Below are 9,556 nucleotides of genomic sequence, written 5' to 3' on the forward strand. Positions count from 1 at the left end.
GATTTGAAGATTTTTAGTAAAATTTTAGCTATTAGATTAGAAAATATATTACCTCAAATTATTTCTGAAGATCAGACTGGATTTATTAAAAATCGCTATTCATCTTTTAACATTAGAAAATTAATTAATATTATTTATACTTCTTCATCTAAAATACCAGAATGTGTCATTTCTTTAAATGCTGAAAAAGCATTTGATAGAGTTGAATGGCCATATTTATTTAATACAATGCAACAATTTAATTTTTGTTCAAAATTTATATCATGGATTAAATTAATATACCATAAATCCTTAGCTTCGGTTTTTACCAATAATCAAAGATCCCCTTTTTTTCAGTTATTTTGTGGTACAAGGCAAGGTTGCCCTTTAAGTCCTTTACTATTTGACATCGCTTTAGAACCTTTGGCTATAGCTATTCGTGAATAACCCAATATTCTGGGTATTACCCGTGGGGAGAGGATGTATAAAGTATCATTATATGCTGATGATTTGTTATTATATATATCTGACCCTGAAAAATCTATTCCTGCTATTTCATCTTTGCTGGCTCAATTTAGTAACTTTTCTGGTTATAAATTGAATCTTAACAAGAGTGAACTATTTCCATTAAATATGCAAGTTCCAATTTATAAACATTTACCATATAAAATTGTTACAGATTATTTTATTTACTTAGGTATTAAAATTACTAAAAAACATAAAGATTTATTTAAGGTTAATTTTTTACCTTTAATTGATCAAATTAAGCAACTTGCTATTAGGTGGTCTCCACTATCTTTGCCATTGGTTGGTAGAGTTAATGCTATTAAGATGATGATACTACCTAAATTTTTATATTTATTTCAAGCATTACCAATTTTTATTCCTAAATCTTTCTTTGATACTATTGACTCCAAAATATCTTCTTACTTGTGGCAGAACAAAAATCCTAGATTGGGCAAAAAATATTTACAGAAGCCTAAGAAGGAGGGCGGCTTGGCTCTACCAAACTTAAGATTTTACTATTGGGCAGTTAACATACGGTATTTAATATTCTGGACACAAGAATTGATTATAGCTGCTTGTCCACAATGGGTAAATTTGGAATGTAAATCTGTGCAAGATTTTTCACTGATTTCAATTTTAGGATCTTCACATCCTTTTTCTTTATTCAAATTGAATAAACAGATAACTAATCCCATAGTCAGATATACATTACGAATTTGGTTTCAATTTCGTAAATTTTTTGGTTTGAATAAATTTATTTTATCATGTCCTATAATATCTAACTATTTTTTTTCAGCCTTCATCTATGGATCAAGTTTTTCTTTTATGGAAAACAAAAGGTATAACATGTTTTCGTGATCTGTTTCTGGATGATAACATTATGTCCTTTGAACTGCTATCTAATAAATATAATTTACCTAAAACCCATTTTTTTAGATATTTACAAGTTAGAAATTTTTTGTATAATGAGTTACAGTCTTTTTCGAAAGAATGTCCATTGGACATTACAGAAAGAATTTTAGCCCTTAATCCTTATCAAAAGGGTTTAGTGGCCATCATTTATAAGATGATCATGAATTTACAGCCAGATGTATCAGAAAAAATTAAGAAGGAATGGCAAGAAGAGTTGCATTGTCCTATATCCACTGAGCAAAGGGAAAAAAATTTATTATTGGTAAATTCGTCCTCTATTTGTGCTAAACATGCCTTAATACAATTTAAGGTTGTACATAGAGCTCATATGTCTAAGGATAAACTTGCTCGATTTTATTCTCATGTTAATTCAACCTGCGACAGGTGTCAACTTGAATTCTCAATGGCACGTTTTCCACCATCACCCTTGACAACCACCCCCAACACAGATGCTGCTCCACCTGATGAATTCATCAGCAGGTTGAATATTTCTTATCTACTCTATTATTGTAGTGAAAATAAGAGGAGATGCTAAATCTTCAAGACTGAAATATAATGAGATTATTAACATAATACTGAGCTGTAATTCTAGTAAAGCTCTGTTAAGCTAACATGTCTGAGATTTCTGTGGTTCTGGACTGACAGGTTTTCTGGACTATTGGATGTTATTTTTTAATAATATTTCATCACACATTTAATTTCCTTATTTTTAGATGATGCACAATAGTATACGTTCTCTGTTGAACCCGATAAGTTTCAAGTGACTGTGGGAAACAGGAACAGATCTGTTGCAAGGGAATGTGGAAATGGGGCTCCAGTGTGTCTAAAGGAAGGATAGGACGTTATTATGTGAAAAGAAGCACAACAATTAACAGCCAGTGAGACTGATGCTGAAACACCTGGATTTCTGAATTGCTGGATAATCAGTTTTACTGTGTTGCTTGATAACCTCTAAATGAAATTGTTCATGATGTTTGTATTTCCGAATTATGTGTATGTTCCAATGATGTTTAACTTTCTATAAAATAATTAAAAAGTGAATTGCTTCCTGTTTACTTACTGTTCAGTCTGATTATTTGCTTAGTCACCTTAATAACATCACAGTTGCTGGATGCTATTAAACTGTGCAGCCGAAACCATCGTTAGAAATTGCAGAAGAATGGTATGAAATATGTAACATATGGGAGGTCTGGAGAAAGTAGGTAGTGGGCGGTAATACTATATGTTCATAGTACTATATATGTTTATACTAGTGGGCGGTATATTCTGCCATCATATTTGACCTACCAAAATGAACCACCTCACACTTATCTGGGTTGAACTCCATCTGCCATTTCTCAGCCCAGTTTTGCATCCTGTCAATGTCCGCTGTAACCTCTGACATCCCTCCACACTATCCACAACACCTCCAACCTTTGTGTCATCAGCAAACTTACTAACCCATCCCTCCACTTCTTCATCCAGGTCATCTATAAAAATCACGAAGAGTAGGGGTCCCAGAATAGACCCCTGAGGCACACCACTAGTGACCGACTTCCATGCAGAATATGACCTGTCTACAACCACTCTTTGCCTTCTGTGGGCAAGCCAGTTCTGGATCCCATGCCTCCTTACTTTTTCAATAAGCCTTGCATGGGGTACCTTGTCAAATGCCTTGCTGAGATCCATATACACTACATTTACTGTTTTACCATCATCAATGTGTTTAGTCACATCTGCAAAAAATTCATTCAGGCTCATAAGGCATGACCTGCCTTTCAAAAAGCCATGTTGACTATTCCTAATCATATTATAACTCTCCAAATGTTCATAAATCCTGCCTCTCATGATCTTCTCCATCAACATACCAACCACTGAAGTAAGACTCACTGGTCTGTAATTTCCCGGGCTATCTCGGCTCCCTTTCTTGAATAATGGAACAACTTACGCAACCCTCCAATCTTCCAGAACCTCTCCCATCCCCATTCATGATGCCAGGATCATTGCCAGAGGCTCAGCAATCTCCTCCCTCGCCTCCCACAGTACCCTGGGATACATCTCATCCAGTCCCAGTGACTTATCGAACTTGATGCTTTCCAAAAGCTCCAGCAAATCCTCTTTCTTAATATCTATATGCTCAAGCTTTTCAGTTATCCTTTTCTGTAGTGAATACTGAAGCAAAGTACTCATTAAGTACCTCTGCTATCTCCTCCAGTTCCAGACACACTTTTCCACTCTCACACTTGTTTGATTTTCTTAAGTCTTATCCTCTTGCTCGTCACATACTTGCAGAATGCCTTGGGGTTCTCCTTAATCCTGTGTACCAAGGCCTTCTCATGGTCCCTTCTGGCTCTCCTAATTTCTTTTTTGAGCTTCTTCCTACTAGCCTTATAATCTTCTAGATCTCTAACATTACCTAGCTTTTTGAACCTTTCGTAAGCTCTTCTTTTCTTCTTGACTAAATTTACAACAGCCTTTGTACACTGTGCCTTACCATCCTTTCCCTGTCTCATTGGAACATACCTGTGCAGAACTCCATGCAAATATCCCCTGAACATTTGCTGTATTTCTTCTGTACATTTCCCCGAGAACATCTGTTTCCAATTTATGCTTCCAAGTTCCTGTCTGATAGCCTCATATTTCCCCTTACTCCAATTAACCATTTTCCTAACTTGTCTGTTCCTATCCCTCTCCAATGCTATGGTAAAGGAGATAGAGTTGTGATCACTATCTCCAAAATGGTCTCCCACTGAGAGACCTGACACCTGACCAGGTTCATTTCCCAAAGCAGATCAAGTACAGCCTCTCCTCTTGTAGGCTTATCTACATATTGTGTCAATAAACCTTCTTGAACACACCTAGCAAACTCCACCCCATCTAAACCTCGGGCTCTAGGGATATGCCAATCAATATTTGGGAAATTAAAATCTCACACCACAACCACCCTGCTATTATTACACCTTTCCAGAGTCTGTCTCTCTATCTGCTCCTCGATGTCCCTGTTACTATTGGGTGGTCTATAAATTAAACCCAGTAGAGTTATTGACCCCTTTCTGTTCCTAACTTCCATCCACACAGAGTCCGTAGACAATCCCTCCATGTCTTCCTCCTTTTCTATGGCTGTGACACTATCTCTGATCAACAGTGCGATGCCTCCACCTCTTTTGCCTCCCTACCTGTCCTTTCTGAAACGTCTAAAGCCTGGCTCTCGAAATAACCATTCCTGCCTCTGAGCCATCCAAGTCTCTGTAGTGGCCACAACTTCATAGCTCCAAGTACTGATCCACGCCCGAAGCTCATCCGCTTTGTTCAGAATACTCCTGAATAAAGCAGACACATCTCAAACCATTGATCTGAGTGCGTCCCTTCTCTATCACCTGCCTATCCTCCCTCTCGCACTGTCTCCAAGCTTTCTCTACTTGCGAGCCAAGCGCCTTTTCTTTCATCTCTTCAGTTTGGTTCCCACCACCCCCCTCCCAGCAATCCTAGTTTAAACTCTCCCCAGTAGCCTTAGCAAACCTTCCTGCCAGGATATTGGTCTCCCCCGGGATTCAAGTGCAACCCATCACTGACCTTTAGCTGAAGGATTTTCTCCCCATCTAAATCCAAAGTGGCATACCCGGTATCCTTAGGCTGCGACCACGAGTTACAACATCTCCACCATCAGGAACATCATTCCTGCATCTAATCTGCCTGGTCCTATCAGGAGTTTCTACGTTTCAGTGAGATTCCTCTCATACTTCCAATCCCAAGTGATTGTAAGCATAATCATCCCAATGTCTCCTCATATGTAAACTTGGTCATCCCAAAATTTTCTGCTGAACTCTATCCTTAGAGAGAACATCCTTTCTCAAATGAGTAGACCAACGCTGCACACGATACTCCAAGGATCTGTACAACTGCAGTAAGACATCATGGCTCCTGTACTCAAGTCCTCTCACTGTGAAGGCTTTTTAAACTGCCTGCTACAAGAATACCAGGTTTATTGCATCCCTCCCTCTCCTAAATTCAGTTTACTTAATAATCTCCCTTCTTGCTTTTGCAATCAAGGTAAGTAATCTCTTACTTATTTACATTACAGACTACCTGTCACATACACTCAGATTCTTTCAAACTGTCCGAATCACACAGGTGTGTCCTTACATTCTCCTCACAGCTCACTCTCTCATCCAGATTTGTAAAGTTCACGAACTTGGAAATACTTCATTCTGTTCCCTCATCTAAATCATTAATATACACTACGGCCACTTTATTAGGTGCACCTGTACACATGCTCTTTAATGTAAATATCTAATCAGCCAATCATATGGCAGCAACTCAATGCATAAAGGCATGCAGACATGGTCAAGAGGTTCAGTTGTTGTTCAGACCAAAGATCAGAATGAGGAAGAAATGTGCTCTAAGTGACTTTGGCTCTGGAATGATTATTGGTGCTAGATGGGGTGGTCTGAGTATTTCAGAAACTGCTGATCTCCTGGGATTTTCATGCACAAAAATCTCTAGAATTTACAGAGAATGGTACGAAAAACAAAAAAAACATCCAGTGAGTGGAAGTTCTGAGGGCAAAAATGCCTTGTTAAGGTGAGAGCTCAGAGGAGAATGACCAGATTAATTCAAACTGGCAGGAAGGTGACAGTAATTCAAATAAACATGCATTACAACAGCGACATGCAGACAAGCAGCTTTAATTGCATAACACATCGAACACCACACTGGGTTCCACTCCTGCACCTAATATATCATATTGTGGCGACCCATTTCCTGGCACATCTGAACCGACTCACAATTAGATAGCCTACGGGGGTTTGCGAGCACAGAGCTTTGGAGCCTCTGCGCCATGGGGGGTAGGTTGAGAGAGGCTTAAAAGTGAGGCTGAAGATTTCGAATAAAGTTTTTTCCTTCGACTGCAGTTACCGACTCCGTGTCGTAATTTTAGCGCTGCATGTAGCACACCGCTACAATATATAGCAGGGGGTCAAAGCACTGAACTGTTTGGTAAACCACATGGTAACTGAAAAATGACCAGTTCTCAGGCCAGAAGACACAAAACACTTGAATGTTGGAACGCGGAGCAAAGAATAAACGGTTGAAGGAACTCAATAGATCAGGCAGCATCTGTGGAGGCTCATTGAACCACACCAATTTACATCACAGAAGGAGCTCACTTAATCCATCATGCCTGGATAAACTGAACAAGATCAATTAGGTCTATATCATTTCCCAGTTCTTGGTCTGGGGCCTTGTACTCAACAGCAGTTCATATACAACTGGGTATGTTTTAATTGTGGAAAGGAGTTCAGGTAGCAAATGCCAAACCTGCAGAAACTTCTAACTTTCTATCATTTCTTTAAATCCATGCTCTCTACCTGATGACTGTCCTTAATGATTCCTTGACTATGCTATCATTTAACTATTTCTTGTTGTAGTAACAACAATAACATATTTATGGAGCTGTTTTCATATAAGGATGTGGCTCAAAGTGCTTTACATGGAATAAAGTTCAAAGATAAAAATAAAAGATAAAATTAAGTCACTTATTAAAAGCAAGACTAAATAAATGGAGTTTGAGCTGGTGTTTAAGTATGGCAACTGGGTTTTAGGCATGTAGGTTAAGAAAAACTGACCTGCCAATTTCCTTTTGAGGGAGATTATTTAAATTTAAGAGACTGGCAGAAGAAGACCTGAGAGTTTGAACAGGATTATAAAACAAAAAATATTCTGTGATATACTCTGGTCCCAGCCCATTGAGAGCTTTATAAACAAATCATAGATAAGATATTTAGTACCTTAACCTGTTTCAACATATAATTATGTAAAACTCCTATGAATAGTACCCTAAACTTCTATAGATTTTTGTTTATGTAAAGTTCATTACTTAATGACAGTGGTGACTTTTGTGTCAGCAGGTGCACAATGTCTACAAACTTCACCAAAAGGGATGTTTTCATTTTGTAGTTGTGGTGAACTACATATACCTGTCTGGATACGCCCCCTGCTGACTGCTCCTGTGGCTCCTCCCACAGACCCCTGTATAAAGGCGATTGAGGTCTGTCTCCAGGATGTAGTATGGTGGTCAACCACTGCTTATTCCTTCTTCCAGTCAATAAAAGCCGATATCTCGCCTTCACGTCTCAGAGAGAGTTATTGATGGTGCATCAGTAGTTTTTCAACACTTAATTATAAATTTACCAGAGAGAGGTCTGTAAGGGAAAGCAGCAGCAATTGTAACTAAGTCTGCTGCTACTTTCTATAGCGGGCTTCCATATAGGGATCAGGATTCTTAGTTCTCTTCCTGGCCAGTCTCCTTGCTGCAGTATTAAGTTCTGACACTCCCAGTCCCTTCTATTCCTGCCCACAACTCAGTGAAATTTCACCTCACCAAACTTTTCATTTGATTCCATCCTGTGAGTGCATAGTTGCTCTGATCATTAGATAATTCCAGCACTTGTTTTCTTAGCTGCAGTGGCTGCTCATTTTGAAACATGCTGCATTACATTTCCCACACAACAAAATTCCACAATAATCCCAGAGCTTAAAGGCTTACATCATTAGGTCAGGCAGTATTCATTTCATTTATGAACCCTTGAGATTCAAAGGTTGAATATGTTCTCATGTTAAGAAATTTGAACTAATAAAAAGAGACATTTAGTGTAATGAAATTCAGAATAAAAGAGTGTAAATGGATTTAATTAAGAAAATACTTCTCCATACAATAGGTATTGAATATCTAGAACTCCCTCCCCAATAAGATATAAATCTCAAATTCATATATGTATTTTGGATAAGACTGATTGATAACTAGGGATTATGAATTTATTGCTAGTAAATAAAGTTAAATAGTGGAACAGCATAGGTCCAATCAAATGTACATTAAGACCTCTAAACTCAAAAGTTATCTTTTAGTGAACTAGGCCAGCTGCTGTCTCTCTGTTCCCTTCCCTTTGATAATTCCCCTTCCTCTTCCAAATATGTTGTCACCACCTCCAGCTAACACTCCATAGGTGTAGAGTGTCACCTTATCTCCAACCTTTCTTTCTCTCTCAAGTTAGTTATTGGGCTGGTGCCTCCAAATTCCAGAATTGTCTTTTGTCCAATTCCAGGTTTGATCAACCTTCACTTTCTCTCCCAATGCAGGATTGAGAAGTCCCTAAACAAATCACAGATTATATCCTCTTTTGACTCAAAGAATGATGCGTTATCCCTCCCAACTGTCAGTAGCTTTTGACATGGTTGTACTCATCAAATTCTGATTAAGTCAGGGGTCCACCCTGGGGTCCATGGAGCCCATGGTTAATGGCAGGAGTCCATGGTATTAAAAAGTTCGGGAATCCTTAGATTAAGTAGTACTGTCTGTTCTACATTTCTCTATCTGCTCAAAGTAAGTGAAACCCCTGCATTTCTCTGCATCAGTATCTCTGTTGTTTTCACCATAGTTCTATTCTTTCTCTTTCTATTTCACATCTATCACATCCTTCAGCGACGGTATCTGAAGTTACATCAATGAGATGCTGATGTTAGCCGGATCTACCTCATCACCATCTCCTTCAACTGCTCTATTGCATGGTGTTAGTGGACAGATTTTGAACAACATTGATCTTGGATGTACCAAGATTTTCTACAATTTGATTCGGGAAGCCAAAGCCTTTCCTTTCTTCCACAACCTTCTGTCCTCTCCTATCAGATTCCCTCTTCTCCTGCCCTGTATCTCTTTCACCAATCAACTTTCCAGCTCTTTACTTCACCTTCTCTGCCCCCCCCCATGGTTTCACCCATCAACTTGTGTTTCTTCCTCCCCTCCCCAAAACTTCTAACTCTGACTCCTCATCTTTTTTTCTCCAGTCCTGATGAAGGGTCTCGTCCTGAAATGTCGACTGTACTCTTTTCCATAGAAACTGCCTGGCCCGCTGAGTTGCCCCAGCATTTTGTGTGTGTTGCTCGGACTTCCAGCATCTGCAGATTTTCTCTGGTTTCTTGTTGTAGCCTATTTGTTCTGGGCAGTGACATTGTTAAATAGTTACAATGCTACCATTGCATATGGCTCTCCTGTGTACAATACATGGTGCAAAGTGTAAAATTACAGATACTGATGCACTTCTCAGCTTGCTCTTTCTGATTTTTTTCAAAAAAAAAGGTTTGTTTATCCATAAAAGCAAGAAAATCTGCAGATGCTAGAAATCCA

The 9,556-nt window shown here is 38.7% G+C and overlaps 1 long non-coding RNA gene across 1 annotated transcript; it reads left to right on the plus strand.

Annotated features, from left to right (window-relative positions):
* Positions 1-663: 663 nt before the first annotated feature.
* LOC132395532 (uncharacterized) lies at positions 664-2,377 on the plus strand. Its single transcript, XR_009512646.1, has 3 exons — positions 664-1,325; positions 1,783-1,878; positions 2,112-2,377. It is a non-coding gene; the product is annotated as an uncharacterized LOC132395532 (long non-coding RNA).
* The last annotated feature ends 7,179 nt before the right edge of the window (positions 2,378-9,556 follow it).

This window comes from Hypanus sabinus, chromosome 6 (genome assembly GCF_030144855.1).
Source record: "Hypanus sabinus isolate sHypSab1 chromosome 6, sHypSab1.hap1, whole genome shotgun sequence".
NCBI classification, from domain to species: Eukaryota; Metazoa; Chordata; class Chondrichthyes; order Myliobatiformes; family Dasyatidae; genus Hypanus; species Hypanus sabinus.